Source organism: Bombina bombina, chromosome 3 (assembly GCF_027579735.1).
Source record: "Bombina bombina isolate aBomBom1 chromosome 3, aBomBom1.pri, whole genome shotgun sequence".
Classification (NCBI taxonomy): Eukaryota; Metazoa; Chordata; class Amphibia; order Anura; family Bombinatoridae; genus Bombina; species Bombina bombina.
The window spans coordinates 902,749,912-902,772,781 of record NC_069501.1 but is presented as its reverse complement, the minus strand read 5'-3'; the positions used below and the strand labels follow the sequence as shown (position 1 = coordinate 902,772,781).

At 40.4% G+C, this 22,870-nt stretch overlaps 1 protein-coding gene across 2 annotated transcripts in view; it reads right to left on the bottom strand.

Annotated features, from left to right (window-relative positions):
- The window catches only part of DIS3 (DIS3 homolog, exosome endoribonuclease and 3'-5' exoribonuclease), a 172,035-nt gene that overhangs the window by 148,835 nt on the left and 330 nt on the right, over nucleotides 1–22,870 (bottom strand). Inside the window, exon 1 of one of the 2 annotated variants that reach the window (XM_053707930.1) lies at nucleotides 17,591–17,631. The exons of the other annotated variant lie outside the window; for it this stretch is intronic. The gene's annotated coding sequence lies outside the window, so the exon portion shown is untranslated. Of the gene's footprint in view, nucleotides 1–17,590; nucleotides 17,632–22,870 lie in introns of those variants that run through there. 2 annotated transcript variants of the gene reach the window in all.

Sequence of the window (22,870 nt, the reverse complement as noted above, 5' to 3'; positions counted from 1 at the left end):
TCCAGACACTTCTGAATCCAACAATATTTTACACAAAAACATCTGTGTCCTTTCAGAACCAACACATATTTACAGAAATACAGCTGTATCTTGCCCGATCCATGTCTAATCTAAATAGATATCTACAAATTTGCGTGTTTTCAAAACAAACACATCTAGAGGATCAAGATGTTTTTGTCTAAAATAGAATTAGTTCACTACTGTCTGGATGTGTTTTGTGTGAAAGCACTTCAATTTATAACTGTCTAAATTAGACATGGACCAGGCTGGTTATGGCTATTTTTCTGTAATAAAAATGTCTGTTCTTGTAGAATCAATATGTTTTTGTTTAAAACAGCATTAGATCCAGTAGTGTCTGGATGTGTTTGTGTGGAAAACATTTGAATTTCTGTGTGTCTGTGTAAATTAACCATGGATCCAGCTGTTTTTCTATTAAAAAGAGACGGTGCTAGTAGAATCCAGATGGGGTTTTTTTTGTCGGAAATAGTGATGGATCCCCAGTGTCTAGATGTGTTTTTATGGAAAACACTTCAATTTGTGTGTATCTGTCTAAATTAGACATGGATCTGGTAGGATCCAGCTATTTTTCTGTAAAATAGAGTAGGTTCTGAAAGGACCCAGATGTTTTTGTGTAAAATATTGTTGTATCCAGAAGTATCTGGATGTGTTTGTGTGGAAAACACATTTCTGTGTGTCTGCCTAAATTAGACATGGATCCCGCAGTTTTTTTTCAAAAAAAGAGTTGGTTTTAAAAGGACTCAGATGTGTTTTTTTTAAATATTGTTTGATCCAGAAGTGTCTAGATTTGTTTGTGTGGAAAAAAAACTTAAATTTGCATATATCTGTCTAAATTGGAAATGGATCAGGTTGGAAGTGTTTGTGTGGAAAATACTTACATTTCTATGTGTTTGTCTGAATTAGACGTAGATCCGTCATGATGCGGCTATTTTTTATATAAAAATAAGAGAGTTTGTTCTGGAAAGACCCAGATGTTTTTGTGTAAAAAAAAAAATGTTGGATTCAGAAGTGTCTGGATGTGTTTGTGTGGAAAACTCTTCAATTTGTGTGTATCTGTCTAAATTAGACATAGATCCGGCAGGATCCGGCTTTTTTTTCTGTAAAAAAGTGTTGATTCTGAATGGACCAAGATGTTTTTGTGTAAAAAATTGGTGGATCCAGAAGCGTCAGGATGTGTTTGTGTGGAAAACACTTCAATTTGTGTGTATCTGTCAATATTAGATATGGATCCGGTAGGATACTGCTTTTTTCTATTAAAAAAGGAGTTGGTTCTGGAAGGACCCAGATGTTATTCTGTAAAATACTGTTGGATTCAGAAGTGTCTGGATGTGTTTGTATGGAAAACAGTTAATTTTGTCTGTATCTGTCTAAATTAGACATGAATCCAACAGGATCCGGCTGTTTTTCCTATAACAAATGAGTTGGTTCTGGAAGGACCAAGATGTTTTTGTGTAAAAAAATGAATGGATCCATAAGTGTCTGGATGTGTTTGTGTAGAAAACACTTACATTTGCGTGTATCTGTCTAAATTAGACATGGATCCGACAGGATCTGGATTTTTTTCTGTAAAAAAAAAAAAAGTGTTGGTTATGAAAGGACCCAGATGTTTTTGTGTAAAAAAAATGGTGCATCCAGAAGGGTCTGGATGTGTTTGTGTGGAAAACAGTTAAAAGTGTGTGTATCTGTCTAAATTAGACATGGATCCGGCTGTTTTTCTGTAAAAAAAGTGTTGGTTCTGAAAAGACCCAGATGTTTTTGTGTAAAACATTGGTGGATCCAGAAGTGTCTGGATATGTTTATGTGGAAAACGCTTAACTTTGAGTGTATCTGTTTAAATTAGACATGGATCCAGCAAGGATCCAACTTTTATCCACACCTCTTGCCACAAAGCAAAAGTCTCTCACACACTGGAACCCTGGACTAGAATCACTATCTCCTTAACTGGTTATTATATGAACCTTTTTACAAAACCTTCCTCAACTCTAATATAATATAGTGAAATGATTCCAACTAATAAGACTAGAATTGCTGAAACTCCATAAAAACATAATTTATGCTTACCTGATAAATTCCTTTCTCCTGTAGTGTAGTCAGTCCACGGGTCATCCATTACTTATGGGATATTAACTCCTCCCTAACAGGAAGTGCAAGAGGATCACCCAAGCAGAGCTGCTATATAGCTCCTCCCCTCTACGTCATACCCAGTCATTCGACCGAAACCAAACGAGAAAGGAGAAACTATAGGGTGCAGTGGTGACTGGAGTATAATATAAAATTTAGACCTGCCATAAAAAACAGGGCGGGCCGTGGACTGACTACACTACAGGAGAAAGGAATTTATCAGGTAAGCATAAATTATGGTTTTCTCCTGTTAAGTGTAGTCAGTCCACGGGTCATCCATTACTTATGGGATACCAATACCAAAGCTAAAAGTACACGGATGACGGGAGGGACAGGCAGGCTCTTTACACGGAAGGAACCACTGCCTGCAGAACCTTTCTCCCAAAAATAGCCTCCGAAGAAGCAAAAGTGTCAAATTTGTAAAATTTAGAAAAAGTGTGAAGTGAAGACCAAGTCGCAGCCTTGCAAATCTGTTTCAACAGAGGCCTCATTCTTAAAGGCCCAAGTGGGAAGCCACAGCTCTGGTAGAGTGAGCTGTAATTCTTTCAGGAGGCTGCTGTCCAGCAGTCTCATAGGCTAAACGTATTATGCTACGAAGCCAAAAGGAGAGAGAGGTGGCCGAAGCCTTTTGACCTCTCCTCTGTCCAGAATACACGACAAACAGGGAAGAAGTTTGTCGAAAATCTTTAGTTGCCTGTAAATAAAATTTCAGGGCACGGACAACGTCCAGATTGTGCAGGAAGACGTTCCTTCTTTGAAGAAGGGTTGGGGCACAATGATGGAACAACAATCTCTTGATTGATATTCCTGTTGGTAACTACCTTAGGTAAAAACCCAGGTTTAGTACGCAGGACTACCTTGTCTGAATGGAAAATCAGATAAGGAGAATCACAATGTAAGGCAGATAACTCAGAGACTCTTCGAGCCGATGAAATAGCCATTAAAAACAGAACTTTCCAAGATAACAGTTTGATATCAATGGAATGAAGGGGTTCAAACGGAACACCCTGTAAAACGTTAAGAACTAAGTTTTAAACTCCATGGGCGGAGCAACCATTTTAAACACAGGCTTAATCCTGGCCAAAGCCTGACAAAAAGCCTGGACGTCTGGAACTTCTGACAGACGTCTGTGTAGAAGGATGGACAAAGCTGAGATTTGTCCCTTTAACGAACTAGCGGATAAACCCTTTTCTAAACCTTCTTGTAGAAAGGATAATATCCTAGGAATCCTAACCTTACTCCATTAGTAACTTTTGGATTCGCACCAATGCAAGTATTTGCGCCATATTTGATGGTAAATTTTTCTGGTAACAGGCTTCCTAGCCTGTATCAAGGTATCAATCACTGACTCCGAAAATCCACGCTTTGATAGAATCAAGCGTTCAATCTCCATGCAGTCAGCCTCAGAGAAATTAGATTTGGATGTTGAAGGGACCCTGCACCAGAAGGTCCTGTCTCAGAGGTAGAGACCATGGTGGACAGGACGACATGTCCACTAGGTCTGCATACCAGGTCCTGCGTGGCCACGCAGGCGCTATTAGAATCACCGATGCTCTCTCCTGTTTGATCCTGGCAATAAATCGAGGAAGCATCGGGAAGGGTGGAAACACATAAGCCATGTTGAAGGCCCAAGGTGCTGTCAGAGCATCTATCAGAACCGCTCCCGGGTCTCTGGACCTGGATCCATAATAAGGAAGTTTGGCGTTCTGGCGAGACGCCATGAGATCGAGATCTGGTCTGCCCCAACGCCGCAGAAGTTGGGCAAAGAACTCCGGATGAAGTTCCCACTCCCCCGGATGAAAAGTCTGGCGACTTAGATAATCCGCTTCCCAGTTCTCCACGCCTGGGATGTGGATCGCTGATAGGTGGCAAGAGTGTGACTCTGCCCAGTGCATTATCTTTGATACTTCCATCATTGCTAGGGAACTCCTTGTCCCTCCCTGATGGTTGATGTAAGCCACAGTCGTGATGTTGTCCGACTGAAACCTGATGAATCTCAGAGTTGCCAACTGAGGCCAAGCCAGAAGGGCATTGAAAACTGCTCTTAATTCCAGAATATTTATGGGAAGGAGACTCTCCTCCTGAGTCCAAGATCCCTGAGTCTTCAGGGAATTCCAGACAGCGCCCCAACCTATCAGGCTGGCGTCTGTTGTTACAATTGTCCAATCTGGCCTGCTGAAAGGGCATCCCCTTGGAAAGATGTGGCCGAGAGAGCCACCATAGAAGAGAGTTTTCTGGTCTCTTGATCCAGATTCAGCATAGGGGACAAATCTGAGTAGTCCCCATTCCACTGACTTAGCATGCACAATTGCAGTGGTCTGAGATGCAGGCGTGCAAAGGGAACTATGTCCATTGCCGCTACCATTAAGCCGATTACCTCCATGCATTGAGCCACTGACGGGGTGTGGAATGGAATGAAGGAACCCGGCAAGCATTTAGAAGCTTTGTTAACCTGACCTCTGTCAGATAAATCTTCATTTCTACAGAATCTATAAGAGTCCCTAAGAAGGGAACTCTTGTGAGTGGCAATAGAGAACTCTTTTCCTCGTTCACCTTCCACCCCATGTGACCTTAGAAATGCCAGTACTAACTCTGTATGAGACTTGGCAGTTTGGAAACTTGACGCTTGTATCAGAATGTCGTCTAGGTACGGAGCTACCGATATTCCTCGCGGTCTTAGCACCGCCAGAAGAGACCCCAGAACCTTTGTGAAGATTCTTGGAGCAGTAGCTAACCCGAAGGGAAGAGCTACAAACTGGTAGTGCCTGTCTAGTTAGGCAAACCTTAGGTACCGGTAATGATCTTTGTGAATCGGTAGGCATCCTTTAAATCCACTGTGGTCATGTACTGACCCTTTTGGATCATGGGTAAGATTGTCCGAATAGTTTCCATTTTGAACGATGGAACTCTTAGGAATTTGTTTAGGATCTTTAAATCCAAGAATGGTCTGAAGGTTCCTTCTTTCTTGGGAACCACAAACAGATTTGAGTAAAACCCCTGTCCGTGTTCCGACCGCGGAACCGGGTGGATCACTCCCATTAGTAAAAGATCTTGTACACAGCGTAGAAACGCCTCTTTCTTTATCTGGTTTGTTTGACAACCTTGAAAGGATGAAATCTCCCTTTTGGAGGAGAAGCTTTGAAGTCCAGAAGATATCCCTGAGATATGATCTCTAACGCCCAGGGATCCTGGACATCTCTTGCCCAAGCCTGGGCGAAGAGAGAAAGTCTGCCCCCTACTAGATCCGTTTCCGGATTGGGGGCCCTCACTTCATGCTGTCTTAGGGGCAGCAGCAGGTTTCCTGGCCTGCTTGCCCTTGTTCCAGGTCTGGTTAGGTTCCAGCCCTGTCTGTAACGAGCAACAGTTCCTTCCTGTTTTGGAGCGGAGGAAGTTGATGCTGCTCCTGCCTTGAAGTTACGAAAGGCACGAAAATTAGACTGTCTAGCCCTTGGTTTGGCTCTGTCTTGAGGCAGGGAATGGCCCTTACCTCCAGTAATGTCAGCGATAATTTCTTTCAAACCGGGCCCGAATAATGTCTGCCCTTTGAAAGGTATGTTAAGCAATTTAGATTTAGAAGTCACATCGGCTGACCAGGATTTTAGCCAAAGCGCTCTGCGCGCCTGAATGGAGAATCCGGAATTCTTAGCCGTAAGTTTAGTTAGATGTACTACGGCATCAGAAATAAATGAATTAGCTAGCTTAAGGGTTTTAAGCTTGTTTGTAATCTCATCCAATGGAGCTGATTCAAGGTTCTCTTCCAGAGACTCAAACCAGAATGCCGCCGCCGCTGTGACCGGCGCAATGCACGCAAGAGGTTGCAAAATAAAACCTTGTTGAACAAACATTTTCTTAAGGTAACCCTCTAACTTTTATCCATTGGATCTGAAAAAGCACAGCTATCCTCCACCGGGATAGTGGTACGCTTAGCTAAAGTAGAAACTGCTCCCTCCACCTTAGGGACCGTCTGCCATAAGTCCCGTGTGGTGGCGTCTATTGGAAACATTTTTCTGAATATAGGAGGGGGGTGAGAAAGGCACACCGGGTCTATCCCACTCCTTGTTAACAATTTCAGTAAGTCTTTTAGGGTATAGGAAAAACGTCAGTACACGTTGGTACCGCAAAATATTTATCCAACCTACATATTTTCTCTGGGATTGCAACCGTGTTACAATCATTCAGAGCCGCCAACACCTCCCCTAGTAACACACGGAGGTTCTCAAGCTTAAATTTGAAATTTGAAATGTCTGAATCCAGTTTATTTTGATCAGACCCATCACCCACAGAATGAAGCTCTCCGTCTTCATGCAAATTGTGACGCAGTATCTGACATGGCCCTAGTATATCAGCGCACTCTGTTCTCACTCCAGAGTGGTTTCGTTTACCCTGAGTTCTGGTAATTTAGATAAAACCTCGAGTCATAACATTAGCCATGTCTTGTAAAGTGATTTGTAATGGCCGCCCTGATGTACTTGGCGTTACAATATCACGCACCTCCTGAGCGGGAGATGCAGGTACTGACACGTGAGGTAAGTTAGTCGGCATAACTTCCCCCTCGTTGTCTGGTGAATTTTTATTAACATGTACAGATTGACTTTTATTTAAAGTAGCATCAATACAATTAGTACATAAATTTCTATTGGGCTCCACATTGGCCTTTGAACATATTGCACAAAGAGATTCCTCTGTGTCAGACATGTTTAAACAAACTAGCAATTAGATTTAGCAAGCTTGGAAAATACTTTTTCAAACAATTTTCAAGTAATATAAAAAACGTTACTGTGCCTTTAAGAAGCACACAAGACTGTCACAGTTGAAATAACAATGAACCGGATTAGTTATAGAAAACAATTTTTAACAATAAATGCATTGATTTAGCAAAGGAATGCACCCACTAGCAAATGGATGATTAACCCCTTAATACCGGAAAAAACGTATAACAATAAAATATAAACGTTTTTATCACAGTCAAAACACAGTCTCACAGGTCTGCTGTGAGTGATTACCTCCCTCAAAACTAGTTTGGAGACCCCTGAGCTCTGTAGAGACGTCCTGGATCATGCAGGGAGAATAAGGAAGACTTGTGACTGAATTTCTACTGCGTAGAAAAGCGCCAAAATAGGCCCCTCCCACTCATAATACAACAGTGGGGGAAGCTCAATAAACTGACTTTATTTAAAACAAACGACAGCCAAGTGGAAAATACTTGCCCATAAATTTTTCACCAAGTACCTCAGAGAGAAAAACGATTAACCTGCCAGTAAACGTTTTAAATATATGAAATGATAATAAAAGCCTGTTGCTAGTCGCTATCACTGCAGAAAGGCTATAAGTTATATGTATACAGTATTTTCTTAGTGAAGTGCCATTCCCCAGAAATACTTCAGTGCAACATACATACATAACAGCCTGATACCAGTTGCTACTACTGCATTTAAGGCTGTACTTACATTTCAACGGTATTAGCAGTATTTCTCAGTCAATTCCATTCCTTAGAAAATAATATACTGCAACATACCTCTTTGTAGGTGAACCCTGCCCGCTGTCCCCTGTTCTGAAGTTACCCCGCTCCTCAGAAGGCCGAGAACAGCAAATGGATCTTAGTTACGTCCGCTAAGATCATACACAAACTCAGGCAGATTCTTCTCTAATGCTGCCTGAGAAAAAACAACACACTCCGGTGCCGTTTAAAATAACAAACTTTTGATTGAAGAAAATAAAAACTAAGTTTAATAACCACTGTCCTCTCACACATCCTATCAATTAGTTAGGTGCAAGAGAATGACTGGTAATGACGTAGAGGGGAGGAGCTATATAGCAGCTCTGCTTGGGTGATCCTCTGCACTTCCTGTTAGGGAGGAGTTAATATCCCATAAGTAATGGATGACCCGTGGACTGACTACACTTAACAGGATAAATAGAGAGGGTCAATGTAATCTCTGCCACAGAGGGACAATCTCACTCATGATGAGACCTTGCCATAAGGGTACAGACTCTCACATAAAGATCCTGTCATACAGCGATTGGATCTCACACAACTGGAAAAAAATGTTCACACACTGAAGACTTGAGAAAAGTCCCTGATATACAGAAACTGTAAAATCTGAGTTAGCGTTCTAAATTATTTTCTTGGCCACATCGCATAATTTACTTAAAAAAATTGGTGTGGGGGTTTAGCTGAGGTCTACCAACAATACTGCAGTGTTTGTGTCTCCAGGAACAAAAAGGGGAGCCATATTTTGGGGTATAAAGTCCCTGTTTTGCCCATAAACTTTCCACAGCCAGCCAGCTCTGCTCACCTTCATGGATACATTGTATAAAACCCTCAGCCTACAGGTTTTTATACATTTGTAACTGTTTACTGTACACAGACACTTAAAGCAGCCATCTCAGTAACAACTGCACAATCTGCTGAGAAAATAATGATCACAAAGCACAGCCTTAAAGGGCAGCTCACTTGACTGGTTCACACAGTCTTAAAGGGGAAAGACAAAACCCCACACAGCCTTGAAAGGGTAAACTAGCACCACACGCACACAGCCTTAAAGGGACAGATCCTCCGTAATGTTCAGGCAGCGCAACCTTAAAGGGCAGCTCAACATCTGCGGCACACAGCCATAAATGGACAGATCTCCGTAATGTTCACGCAGCCACCTTAAAAAAGCAGCTTGACACCTGCGCACAGAGCCTTAAAGGGACAGATCACCGTACAGTAATGTCATGCAGCGCAACCTTAAAGGGCAGCTCGACACCTGTACACACATCCTTAAAGGGACAGATTACTGTAACGCTCATAGGCAGCGCAACCTTAAAGGGGCAGCTCGACACCTGCGCACAGTCTTTAAAGGACAGGTACACACAACCTTTGGTGGTTAACACACACACCGTTTTAAAGGGAGCGATAGTATCATCCACTCGCAAAGCACACAGCTTTAAAGGGACGCTCTGTTTTAAAGGACAAGGGGGGCACGTGCACACACACCGCACTCAAAGCCTTTAAAAGCACAACTTGCACCATAAGTACACAGCACACAGTCTTAAAGGGACAGACAAAACCCCACACAGCCTTGAAAGGGTAAACTAGCACCACACGCACACAGCCTTAAAGGGACAGACAAAACCCCACACAGCCTTGAAAGGGTAAACTAGCACCACACGCACACAGCCTTAAAGGGACAGATCACCGTAATGTTCGCACAGCGCAACCTTAAAGGGCAGCTTGACACCTGCGCATAAAGCCTTAAAGGGACAGATCACTGTACAGTAATGTACACGCAGCGCAACCTTAAAGGGCAGTTTGACACCTGCCCACAGAGCCTTAGAGGGACAGATCACTGTACAGTAATGTTCATGCAGTGCAACTTTAAAGGGCAGCTCGACACCTGTGCACACAGTCTTAAAAGGGACAGATTAGCGTAATGTTCACGCAGAGCAACCTTAAAAGGGCAGTTCGACACCTGTGCACAGAGCCTTAAAGGGACAGATCAGCGTACAGTTATGTTCATGCAGCGCAACCATAAAGGGCAGCTTGACATCTGCGTACACAGCCTTAAAGGGACAGAACACCGTAATGTTCATGCAGCGCAACCTTAAAGGGCAGCTCGATACCTGCGCACAGAGCCTTAAAGGGACAGATCATATACAGTTATGTTCATGCAGCGCAACCTTAAAGGGCAGCTCTCGACACCTGTGCATACAGCCTTCAAGGGACAGAACACTGTAATGTTGACGCAGCGCAACCTTAAAGGGCAGCTCGACACCTGCGCACACAGCATCAAAGGGACAGATCACCGTAATGTTCACGCAGCGCAACCTTAAAGGGCAAGATGGTACTCACAAAATAGATGCACCCAATGGTGCAGATGGAACAGACTGGATCAATAGAGAAATATACATTCAACACTATATATATGCATGTATACATATATATGGGGGCCACCTTAATGAAAATCTAGTGATAACTATATGAAGAAAAAATATTATAAATCTATAGTACTAAAAGAGTATATTATAAAATCATATATATATATAAGAAAATGTAAATCGAAGAAACATTTGTTCCAAAATTTGAAATAATAACATAAATATGGATAAAAGACGATTTAAACACATCCTTATAATCATGACTAAGGAATGTGAATTAAAATCTTTTATTTTTTATAAAAAAAAGTTCAACCTCTATTATAATGCGATTTATTAAAATGAGTGTTACGTAGCAAGGTTAGTCTGTAGTTGTTTATTTAAATTTTATATCAGTTATAAATACACTTGTTCACTAAAAGATCTAAGTTATATACACTTTATTAAATCTTTCATAACATTGACTTAGTTACTATAATGTTATTATCATTATCTTGTATGGCACTATCACTATTAAATATCAAGTCACACTTATAGGTAACACAATATCACTAAATAGTTGTATTGCTATCATAGCACCACTTTTACCACCACATTATATTTATATTCACTACGCTAATGGAAAATACCCAGTATAGGGTCTTTAGTGATTTTAGCATTATGCTATTGATACACTTATTCACGTTAATGAAAATTTCTGATCCATTTTAGCATTATGCTATTGACACACTTATGCATGTCAATTCCTAACACGGGGAGTCCCGTAGTTGAAGTTTAGGATTGTATGGTAATTTACTTTTAAAATTCACACCACTTTTTATATTTAAACCTTTTATCTATATACTAGATTATTTTTATTTACCTTAAATGTTTAGAAATATTTCAAGACTTATTAACTTTAAATGAATACTATGGCACCCATTAATTAAATTACAATTTCCATGTATTAGGTTATCAAATTGAAATTATATATGTATTATGCATTATATTATATATGTATTGGGTTATAAAATTTAAAACTATATACGATTCAGGTATGGTAATACTGTGTATTATTAAGATATCTTTAGTTATATTTAGCAACAGTGTAGTGTGAGTCACATTCATTCCCCGACTACACCTGCAAGAGGGCATATATGTATATAGTGAGAGAGACCTCTTGAATTTAGACTATCGCACACATTTCAAATATAGGATATAAATCTGTATACCACGTATAAAATTTAGACCATCGTGCACATTTTGTGTATCAAATATAGGATATGAATCTGTATACCACGTATTATCTGTAAAAAGTTGTATAATGTTGTTAATATTGTAATCTGTGGGTTATATGTTAATATTACTTGTAACAATGTACAACTGACAGCAGAAATACAATCCTGTTAGTCATTTAGCTCTTGTGAGAGGCGTAGTACTAATCTGATTAATGCACATGTTATGATGGGTGTGTAATGTGTAAACTATTCTCATTGGTCAATCCAGCCTTTTTAAGGTAGCAAGGTAGTTCACAAAATTTATGTAGCCTGATAAAACGGCTTGCAGCCGAGAAACGCGTAGCGAAGTTTTAAGATTTTTAATACAAGTTTTTATATTGTTCTACCTTGCTTGGAATCATTGTACCGACTGGACATTAGAGAGTAGTGTGAGAAGGATCGCAGATTGTTCTGTCACAAGCAGCGTGTCCCTTGTTTGGCAGTCAACTCTACACATAGATCTAACACACTTGCTCAGCAGCAGTTACCATTGTTGGAAGTCAGCCGAACGGCTTTATAAAGTTTCGGTCCGCCTGATATTGCACTGATTGTGCACACACGTTTGTGAGTATATGTACCTAACTCACTGTTGTTCATCCGACATTGGTCGGGGTTATCTGCACCAAAGGTGTTTTGTGTTTTATTCCACTTAGGGGCGTGGTCATCGCCAGGAGCAGACCGGGAAAGCAAGAGTCGGCCGAACGGCTCTGAAGTTTCGGCTTGCGAATTATTGCACTGGAAGTGCAAATATCCTTGTGAGTATATAGTATACCTTCTATTGGAAAATCTCACTCGTTGTTGGGTTTATCTGCACCAGAGCGCCTCTTCTTTTTTGTCTTTTCCAGGACGAAGTTTATCCTCACGCATATTGTGGAGAGAGCCGCTGTTTGTTTTGGGGCTACCTTCTTTGCCTCTTCAGAATTTGTGGGACTCTTGTTATTATTTTGTGGTACACTCTATACATATGGACGATTGTGCTTACAACATCAAGGAATTCATTTAAGTATTCATTTTTTGCACTCATTTGTTATTGTTGATTATTCATACATTTACAGAAATTTATTGTTGTATCATATTTTATAAAACATACTATAATTAGAACTTAATCTTTGGGAATAGCATAGAATAGACGCACCTCTCGTTTCTAACACACTATCCATTGTGTTGTCCTCTCTTTCTACAATTACCATGTCATAATAATCATTGTTGTGACATATAAATGCTGCAGTTTCTCTCTCTATTATTAAGATGGTCTTAACCATATTGAGAATTTTACTCACGAGCGATCTGCTACAAGTCCCGCCCCCAGAGGTGCACAAACTATATGATGTGCGTGTGATGTGACTTTACCCACTAAAGGTTGTGTGTGCCTGCCCCTTTAAGGCTGTGTGAGCAGGCGGTGAGCTGTCCTTTAAGGCTGCACTAGGTGTGCATGGTGTGAGCTGTTCCTTTAACACTGTGTGCTTATGGTGCAAGTTGTCCTTTTAAAGGCTGTGCACGTGCCCCTGTACCTTTAAGACAGAGCATCCCTTTAAGGCGGTGTGCTTTGCGTGTGGATGCATACTATCGCTCCCTTTAAAACTGTGCGTGTAAACTCACTAAAGGTTGTGTGTGCCTGCTCCTTTAAGACTGTGTGAGGAGGTGCCGAGCTACCGTTTAAGGTTGAGCTAGTTGTGCATGGAGTGAGCTGTGCCTGTCCCTTAAAGACTGTGCATGGTGTGAGCTGTTCCTTTAAAGATGTGTGCTTATGGTGCAAGTTGTCCTTTTAAAGGCTGTGAGTACACGTGCCCCTGTCCCTTTAAAGAGTGTCCCTTTAAAGCTGTGTGCTTTGCGTGTGGATGCATACTATCGCTCCCTTTAAAACTGTGTGTGTTTAACCACTAAAGGTTGTGTGTGCCTGTCCCTTTAAGACTGTGTGCGCAGGGGCAGAGCTGCCCTTTAAGGTTGTGCTGCGTGAACATTATAGTGATCTGTCCCTTTAAGGCTGTGTGCACAGGTGTCGAGCTGCCCTTTAAGGTTGTGCTGCATGAACATTACTGTACAGTGATCTGTCCCTTTAAGGCTGTGAGCGCAGGTGTCGAGCTGCCCTTTAACGTTGCGCTGCGTGAACATTACGGTAATCTGTCCCTTTAAGGCTGTGTGTGTGTATTGGTAGTTTACCCTTTCAAGGCTGTGTGGGGTTTTGTCTGTCCCTTTAAGACTGTATGACCAGTCAGTGAGCTGCCCTTTAAGGCTGTGCTGTGTGATTATTATTTTCTCAGCAGTTTGTACAGTTGTTACCGAGAGGGCTGCTTTAAAGGGACATTAAACCCAAATGTTTTCTTTCATGATTCAGATAGAGAATAAAATTTTAAACAACATTCCAATTTACTTCTATTATCTAATTTGCTTCATTTGTTAGATATCCTTTGTTTAAGAAATAGCAATGCACATGGGTGAGCCAATCACACGAGGCATCTATGTGCAGCCACCAATCAGCAGCTTCTGAGCCTATCTAGATATGCTTTTCAGCAAAGGATATCAAGAAAATGAAGCAAATTAGATAATAGAAGTACATTGGAAAGTTATTTAAAATTGCATGCTCTTGGGAGGAGGTTCCGGGGGAGGAGCATGTGTGGAAGCTCAGGTGAACACCTGCTCTGTGACTCCCAGTGAGCTCATGGCGGTGGATTTTCGCGCCCGAAAAACCCAGAGCTTGGGCGGCTTGCTAAGCCTCAAACAAATCATCACTACCGGAGCCTCAGTAGTGCTAAACCAACGCACTAAATTGAAGGGTATAGGGGTGGAAAAGGACTGATTGCTAACTACTGACTTTCTTTTGCATGGGTCCCCCCTGGTCTTGCTTAGCTACCGCAAAGGAACGGCAAAGAAATGGTAAATTGACTATTCACAACATAATTGGAACAGGAGCGTTCCCTTCACGCCCTAGAAGATAAACTGTCTGGAGGGGAAGGGAGACGCTTGAAAAACAACCAACACGACAGGTCCAGGAACGATCAGACAAAACAAATTGTAGGCACCTGGTGCTAGGACGCAACTGTGTGGGAGATCGAGTGTCAAGAGCCGAGGTAAACCCCCCCTACCTGTTTGCTGTGGGGACACCCAGCTTAGTAGGCGCACTTTCGTCTGAACCCTGTGCATAGTCGCCATCCCCCTCCCACCGTTGTTGTGTGAGGGGCCTGGTCCGGGAGGTGCGGCTGTCAGGTGGACTGGGACGCAGACGGCGAGAGCGAGCGAGAGACGGAAACCCAGAAGGGAGCCTGCAGGCAACTCGTATGCTGTGGTAGCGGTGGTAACCAGGCGCTGGATGCTTAGAGCCGACAGGTTGAGCTGGCTGGTTGCGACCCGGCATTTGGAGGTACCCTGTCTCTTTTTTTTTGTGTTTCTCCCCGGTGTCCTTTCGTGGCCTCTTTGTGAAAAGGAGGGCTTGGCTGCTAACCAGCCATGAGTGTAGGTCCCTGGAAGAAGGCAGAACCGGACCTTGTTCCTCTCCACCGATGCTTGCATGGGAAGCTCTGCCGGTTCTTAAGGGAGAGATACACCTACAGGTCCACCACGCTCTCTTGACTGGGTTCAGGTACTCTTTATTATTTTTTTTACTGCTTTTCTTCCACTGTGTTGGTCCAGATAAGGGAAATAACCCTGCCGCCATCCACAAGTTGGCCCTAAGTGAAGAGTTTACCTCTCCATCGGACTAGAGAAAGATAGAAGGGAATAAGAAGGGGGAGAACTCCCCTGCTAACCTTGGAACTGGGAACTTTATTGCACTCAAACTCCTCTCTGTGGTTAAGAGATTGGGTGAATACAATAATTCTGTTTTTTCTGTTTTGTTTTTTTTGTTTGTTTTTTTTGAAGCATAAGCAAAGTTAAAGTATTACTATTATTTATTACAAAAGCTTATTTCTGGTCAATATTAATATGTCTAAAACACCTTAGACTTAAAAGAAGTCATATTGTGCAAGGGTCACACTGATATAATGGCTATATATTATGCATGAATAATAATTGGGAAAATGGTAGAACCAAATTGGTTATCTCGCCTTCAAATACTGTAACTGTGGTATATACCGTGGTGACTTGTGGCATAAGTGTGGTATTTACAATAATGATGGTATAATAATGGCAACTGTGGACAAGGTTACAGAGAGTAGATCAGGAACTGCAGCAAAACTAGCTGCCCAGGCTTATAATAGATTAAATAAGTTATTAATATAACTCACTAAGCTAAATGTAAAAGGGAGCAACAGCAAGGTAGCCTTGGAGGGGAAGAAGAAGGAGAAGGAAAAGGGGAAAATGCTGTAAATTGCACGTATTATTTAAACACCTTTTCCCTGTCTGTATTAATTTAACTAAACCAGGAGAAGGAGAAGGGGGTTTAAACTCAGAGTCACTTTTGTTGTGGCTTCACAACTAATCACTCATTGGATTTTGTTCTCTATTCAATAACACGTGAATTTTCTCACAGTATATAACTTATTTTATTTTTCTTTGATTTCCCCCAATTGCCCATCACTATCACTACCACACATAACCCCTCACATCCTTTTTTGTTCTATCACTCCCCTGCAGGTGTTTTTTTTTTTGTTTTTTTTTTGTTTGTTTTTTCGCTTCCCCCTCACTTTAATATTATCACTTTGGTAAACCTAAAATTAAAATCAAGAGCACAGTACACCACACATGGATAAATTCCTAAACATCCACGGCAAAACCCCCTCTCCAATCATGGCGAACAGAAACAGAGATAAGAAAATAAAAAGCTCAACAAACACCTCAGTGGATACTAATCTAGCTCCCAGCAATCCTTCATACTCTAGCGAACCCTCTAATACCCAAGCCTTGGTGGATAGATCTTAGAAGCACTTGCCCCTAAGTTTGACACTCTGAGGTCAGAGATCAAGCAAGATATGAGATCACTTTCACAAGAGCTTAGGCAGTTCTCCAACAGAGTACAAGAACTTGAGCAACAAGTCTCAGATCTTGAAGATCTAACGGTCACATATACCACAAAATCTAAAATTAATGAAGTAACAATCGAAAAACTTCAGTTTAAAATTGAGGATTTAGAAAACCGTTCTAGACGGAACAATTTTAGAATCATAGGAGTACCAGAAGAGAAGCAGTATGATAATTTAAATAACTTTATTTCTGAAACATTAGTTCAACTCCTCAAAATTCCAACTGCATATCCTAAAATTATTATTGAAAGAGCTCATAGATAAGGGAGACCTGCTCCAGACAATACAGAGAAAGCTAGGCCAAGACCAATTATAGTCAAACTACTGAACTTCCAGGATAAAATTGAAACGGCAACCAAGAGAAGGGTGTTATCCCCAATATGCACTAAACTCATTAACCTGGGTATACGGGCTGCCTTGATCTATCCAGCAAGGCTCAAAGTATGGGACAAGGATGAAATTTACTATGCTGAGACGGCTAAAGAGGCAAGCGAACTCTTAGCTAAATTAAATATTTCTGAATAATCAATATATTCAAATTAAAAGTGAGACAGTTGATAATTGTTAAGAAATGGTTCAAAACTTTGGTTTTCTCCTCTTGGCGTCCCGAAACCCCCCCCCCCCCCCTCCGCCAATTTAATTTTTATTTTTTGTTATTATCCCCCATATCCTAAACTAAGAATATGACAAAGTTAGAAAGTATTACATTTGTTTCGTGGAACATTGGAGGTCTCACATCCCCCATAAAAAGGACAGCAATTTTAAACCAACTGAGGAAAATAAAGTCTGATATAGTATTCCTTCAGGAAACGCATTTAAAAATAGAGGAAACTAGGAAACTTAAGAAATCCTGGGTAAAGGAGGTACTGGCCACTCCAAGTTTAAATAGGAAAGAGGCGTAGCCATACTCTTGGGGAAAAAGATAATGGCCAATGGCTTAGAGATTCTTAGTACAAAGGTAGACCCAGAGGGGAGATTCATACTGCTAAAAATTAAGGTGGCAAAAACCACATACACACTATGTAACCTATACGCACCTAATGTGATAGACTCATTTTTCTGGGACTCCTTATTAAATAAAATTATGTTATTCCAGGAAGGCTTTTTGATATGCGGGGGTGATTTTAACATGGCCCCACAATATCCGCTAGACAGACTAAGATCAGTTGCTAATCAACTCAAAAATAAAAGAGATAACTTGGAAACCAAGATTTTTAAAAAAAATCACACAGAATTTGGCAATAAAAGACATTTGGAGACTACAAAATCCAGAGACAAGAAACTTTACATGTTTATCTAGGGCCCATAAATCATTTTCCAGAATTGACCTATTTTTAGTGGACACTAAGCTCCTAGAGAGGAAAGTAATGACAGAGATCTTACCTATCTCCCTCTCGGACCATGCCCCCATTGTTCTTCAGTTTCAGGAACCTGTTAAGAGATGCAAACAAGCACGTTTTTTTTTTCCCAGTTATCTATCAAAAGATTTAAAATTTAAAAATTGGCTCAATCTCAAATTTAAAGAATATGCGGAGCACAATGTTGAGTATAGTAGGCATCCTATGATATTTTGGGAGGCAGCAAAAGCTGTTTTAAGGGGTGAAATAATATCTTATACAGCCAATGTTCAGAAAAAAATCAAAACCAGAGAGAAAGAAGTGATTAGTTCATTAATCAACTCCTACAATCACTATCTCTTAGATAAATCAAGGATTAATTGGCTTAAATATATAAAGGCTAAAAATGAGAGAGATAAGTATTTAACCTACCAGGCTTCGCAAAAAGAATTAAAACTCCAAGCCAAACTTTACAGATTTGGAAATAAAACAGGTAAGCTCCTGGCTAATTTAGTAAAAAGATCAAAAGGAGCAACCGTGATTGAGTCACTCCAACAGGAAGGCAAAACAATAACTAGGTCAGAGGAGATAGCAGACCTCTTGTTCACATATTTTCAGGGGTTATATTCATCTAAAAAATCTGATAAGACCCAATCTGCTCAATTCTGGAGACAGCTGACACCCCCATCTTTAGGGAGGGAAGAGTTAGAGACCCTAAACACTCCTATCATTGAGCTGGAAATAGAGAAAGTCATTAACAAACTTGCATCGGATAAGGCACCCGGCCCAGATTCATTACCAAATGAATTTTATAAAATTCTTTCACCATCGATAGTTCCAAGTCTCTGTAATTTATATAATGCAATATACATAGACAGGCTTCCAATTCCCCCCTCTTTTTTCGGCATCAAACACAATATTAATACCTAAACAGGGTAAAGACCCTACCTTGAAAGAGTCATACAGACCCATAGCCTTACTAAACATAGACTATAAGATTTTAACATATATCTTAGCAAACAGACTACAATCTATCCTACCTATAATTATACACAAAGATCAAGCAGGTTTTCTTTACAAACGTAACTCATCAGCAAAGATAAGAGAAGTTCTGTTGACGGTAGACTATTTTAAGACAGAGGTGGGCATGGAGGGGGGGGGAGGACATCCCTGACCAGGCAGTCATTTCCATAGATGCGGAAAAAGCATTTGACTCGGTTCATTATGATCATATAACAGAGTCTTTACTTAAATTTGGGTTTGAAGGTAAATTCTGTCAACTGATTAAAAATCTATACAACAAACCATCTACAAGACTGCTGGTGAATGGTTCCCTTACCCCAGAGATTATACTGGAGAGGGGAACTCGCTAGGGGTGTCCTCTCTCTCCCCTGCTTTTCGACATTTCAATAGAGCCCTTAGCTATGATGGTAAGACATCAATTAGAAGGCATAAAAATATGAAATAAGGAGCTTAAAATTGCACTATATGCAGATGACATCCTCCTCTACATAGCAAATATTAAAGACAACCTGCCAAAGTTAATATTGATTATCAAACAATTTGGTTCTTTTTCAGGCTATAAAGTCAATACTTCAAAATCAGAAATGCTGTGGCTGAGAAAAAATAAAAAATCCCCATCAAACATACCCTTTAAGATAGTGTCAGAGGCCTTTAAATATCTAGGGGTCCTAATTCCATCTAATATAGACAAGCTCTATGAATTAAATATTCCCCCAATATTGCAGGATATCAAACAGAGTTTAACAAATTGGCAAAGTCTTCCTCTGTCCATAACTGGTAGGATAGCTTTGTTCAAAATGGTATTACTGCCAAAACTGCTATATATCCTCCAAAATGTTCCAATAATTCTCAAAGGGAAATACATTCGGCAGTTGAATGCGGTATTGAGAAGATACATCTGGCAGAACAAAAAACCAAGAATTGCTTTTTTTAAATTACAACTACCAAGAAACCTAGGGGGGTTTGCACTGCCGGATGTACGTTTGTATAATATGGCTTATTTAGCACGTATTGTGGCAGATTGGATCTTTTCCAAAGACTATATAACAAACAACGATTTAGAGAATAACATTTGTTACCCATTCCTACCAGTAGCCTTAATACATTGTAAATCCAAATCAATACCGCAGGAACTGAAATCATTTAAAACCCTATACAAAGTTGGTGGAAATTGGGCAAGCTCCTATTAATAGATGGTAATGCATCTAAGTTTGTTCCATTTCGGGGCAACCCGAAATTTCCGGCTGGCCTAGATTCAGTTACATTTCAAAGATGGCATACGGTAGGATTGGACAGGCCTATTCAGTTTATAGATAGAGAGAATCAAGCGATTAAAACGTATGAATCACTCAGGCAGGAATTTGATATCTATAACAGAGAATTCTTTGCCTACTTGCAGGCCAGACACTTTGTAACAGAACTTAGGAGGGAGGTAAATGGAAGATGGACGTGGGGGAAATTGGAGGGGTGGTTAGAAATGGTGAAAAATGGTCAGTCCTCCATCTCACCATGCTATTATATGCTAGTTTCCCTTAAGGGTATATCAAATCTTGAAAAACTCTCGGCTGAATGGAATAACTTAATTCCAGAGAGCAATGCTGATGCCCAGCTGGTACAGGGCTCTTTCACAAGAATAGCTCAGACCACATTATCCTCAACCTGGAGGGAATCACAAGTTAAACTGCTATACAAGGCGTATTTCACCCCAGAGAAAGGCTTGAAATGTGGGAACAATAAATTTAATAAATGTCCAAAATGCTCAAAACCCGCAGCGGACTTGATTCATATGATATGGAGTTGCCCTAAAGTGGGTCAATTCTGGAAAAAAGTAGAATATTGGTTAAAAAATATAGTAAAGATCCCTCCATTTGAAATAACCCTGGGCTATAGTGTTTTCCTGAGAAAAGACAAGGAAAAATTACATCCCCAATATAAAGTAATCAACATGACAGCGGTTGCAGCCAGATATCTGATTCTTAAGAAATGGAAATCGACTGCATCACCAACGATTATGGAGATCAAAAACTGTCTAAAAAAAACAATGTATATTAGAACAGTTAGACACCAATATGAACGATGAAGGGGACATTAGAAAGTTTTTTGCAAAATGGTCCCTGTTTATTAAGATTTTTTCGGCAGTGAAATAGATTATATCATCTTTCCATTTAGAAATTCGGAACTTGTACTATTGGGGGTTTGGTAGAGGCTATCGGGGGGTTCCCCTCTTTATTTTTTTTTAATTTTATTTATTTATTTATTTTTTTCCTCCTTGGCGGGGAGCGATACTAAGGAGCAAGTGATAAATATGACTTGTCTCCAAAAGATAAGATATAGCATGACAAAATAAAGTAAATCATGGTATATGTTGCATCTGAAAGTTTAATTTACATTAATATTCTGTGAAAATGAATAAGCACTATGTCACTAGGTTTTACTTTTTGTTGATATGAATACCCTGAAGCTGGGGAAAAAATAGGGAAAAAATAAGGTTGAGACTACTTTTTTTTTCTCTTTGTTTTTTTTTTTCTTTTATTTTGTGATGCAACAGAAATAATAACAGGTTTTTTATGATCTATATATTGTGAATATCTTTATTCTGTATTTATGCATTTCTCTCTTTTTTTACGTATCACATTTATGCTGTATTGTGAACTTAACCTTAATAAAAATATATATAAAAAAAAATTAAAAAAAAATTGCATGCTCTTTCTAAATCATGAAAGAAAAAATTTGGGTTTAATGTCCCTTTAAGTGCTGCGCTGCGTGAACATTACTGTGATCTGTCCCTTTAGGGCTGTGTGCACAGGTGTCGAGCTGCCCTTTAACGTTGCGCTGCGTGAACATTACAGTAATTTGTCCCTTTAAGGCCGTGTGCGCAGGTGTCGAGCTGCCCTGCATGAACATTACTGTACGGTGTTCTGTCCCTCTAAGGCTCTCTGGGCAGGTGTCGAGCTGCCCTTTAAGGTTGCGCTGTGTGAACATTACGGTGATCTGTCCCTTTAAGGCTGTGTGCTTGTGGTGCTAGTTTACCCTTTCAAGGCTGTGTGGGGTTTTGTCTGTCCCTTTAAGACTGTGTGCTGTGTACTTATGGTGCAAGATGTGCTTTTAAAGGCTGTGAGTGCGGTGTGTGTGCATGTGCCCCTGTCCCTTTAAGACAGAGCGTCCCTTTAAAGTTGTGTGCTTTGCATGTGGATGCATAGTATCGCTCCCTTTAAAACTGTGTGTGTTTAACCACTAAAGGGTGTCTGTGCCTGCCCCTTAAAGACTGTGTGCGCAGGTGTCGAGCTGCCCTTTAAGGTTGCACTGCGTCAACATTACGGTGATCTGTCCCTTTAAGGCTGTGTGCGTGTGGTGCTAGTTTACCCTTTCAAGGCTGTGTGAGGTTTTGTCTGTCCCTTTAAGACTGTGTGACCAGTCAGTGAGCTGCTGTGATCATTATTTTCTCCGCAGATTGTACAGTTGTTACTGAGGTGGCTGCTTTAAAGTGAAGGTAAAGTTGACTTGATTTCAATATCTAATTATAATTGTTGCCCTAATTGAATAGTAGTTTCATTCATCACTTTTTTTCAATTGTTAGTATAAACTGAGTTTTCGCTGTTTATACTTACTTGTTTTCGCTTCGTAAATTCAACCCGTCCTTTATTATTTCTTTTTTATGTCCGGTCACGTTTTTCTAGCAGCCTATTAAAATTCTGGCCGTTAGGCGGCCGTCAATCTACGTCATCCGACTCCTGGATGATCTGCGCATGCGTTCAGAAATATTTTCTTGGCTCGCAAGACAAGCGCGCTCCCGTTTCGCGCATGCCTATTTATATTATTGAATAGCCGGCATAATGCATGTATTTCTTCATACGGCACTAATCCTGACGGGCTCCACATTTTATTTAAAATTCATTTAAAGTAAGTAACGATGTTATTACCATGTTATTACACTTAAATCAGTGAAAGTAGTCACCGCTATGCGCATGCGCAGGTGAATTAGATCCTCGTGAACGCAGTTTGTAGACAAGTATAGAGCGGGTGGGACCGCTCTATACGTCACTCACTCTAAAATAAGGAAGTGTCTATTAGGAGGAGTCAGGATCATAACGGAAGAGATAAATAAAACAAGTTTGTTATATAAATAGATAATGTATTGGGGGAAAAAAGTTAGCGATTTATTTATTTAAACTAGGACTAATACAATAGTGTATACTAATATGTGAAACTTTACTTTCACTTTAAGTGTCTTTGTACAGTAAACAGTTACAAATGTATAAAAACCTGTAGGCTGAGGGTTTGATACAATGTATCCATGAAGGTG